Raw genomic sequence first — 601 nt, forward strand, 5'->3', positions numbered from 1 at the left:
CCCGCCCGCAGCCCCCCCGATCCGACACCGCCGACCCCGGGAGCGGCTCTTCCGCTTTCTGGCAGAGGGTGCAATTACCCCCCCGGCGTAATTAGCTTTTCCAGCCTCTCTCCCATGAACTGCGTGTGCAGATTGGCTTCGCTCCAGGCTTTGGACACGGCCTTGGGCTCTCTCCGCGTGGCACTCGCCCACCCTGCTAAGGTATCCTGCAGCATCCCAAAGAATTCATCCCTCCAGGGTCTGCAAAAGCCAAATTTCCCACACGTGCACCCCAACTCACTGTTTGCAGAGGAAGGATCTTACCAGGCAGCAGCAGGAAAGGAGGATTCCAGTGCTCCCCACTCCTCACCCCCAGAGGGGCAAAACTGAGCTGTGATGGTTTCAGAAATCCAGGGTTTATTCCATGGAAAGCTGATGAGCTGAGCATGGGAGTGGGGCTCTGTAAGGTGGGTGGTGGATCTGCCAGGGCCAGGTCCCATGGGCCAAGCAAAAGCACTGCCTGGACTATAAAGGCAGCTTCCCCTGGTGTTTGGAGGGCTGGGATTTCCCCAGGAACAGGACAAAACATCAGAAACAAATACAGATATTAATAGTTAAAACA

The 601-nt window shown here is 56.2% G+C and overlaps 2 protein-coding genes across 2 annotated transcripts in view; one reads left to right on the forward strand and one right to left on the reverse strand.

The window, feature by feature from the left end:
• Window positions 1-408, reverse strand: part of LIMD2 (LIM domain containing 2) — an 11,544-nt gene extending 11,136 nt beyond the window's left edge. The window contains exon 1 of the mRNA XM_017740528.1: window positions 304-408. The gene's annotated coding sequence lies outside the window, so the exon portion shown is untranslated. The remainder of the gene's footprint in view (window positions 1-303) is intronic.
• The window catches only part of LOC103619911 (RING finger protein 113A), a 24,273-nt gene that overhangs the window by 14,948 nt on the left and 8,724 nt on the right, over window positions 1-601 (forward strand). The gene's annotated exons all lie outside the window — the stretch shown is intronic.

This window comes from Corvus brachyrhynchos, unplaced genomic scaffold (genome assembly GCF_000691975.1).
Source record: "Corvus brachyrhynchos isolate BGI_N302 unplaced genomic scaffold, ASM69197v1 scaffold47, whole genome shotgun sequence".
Taxonomy (NCBI): domain Eukaryota; kingdom Metazoa; phylum Chordata; class Aves; order Passeriformes; family Corvidae; genus Corvus; species Corvus brachyrhynchos.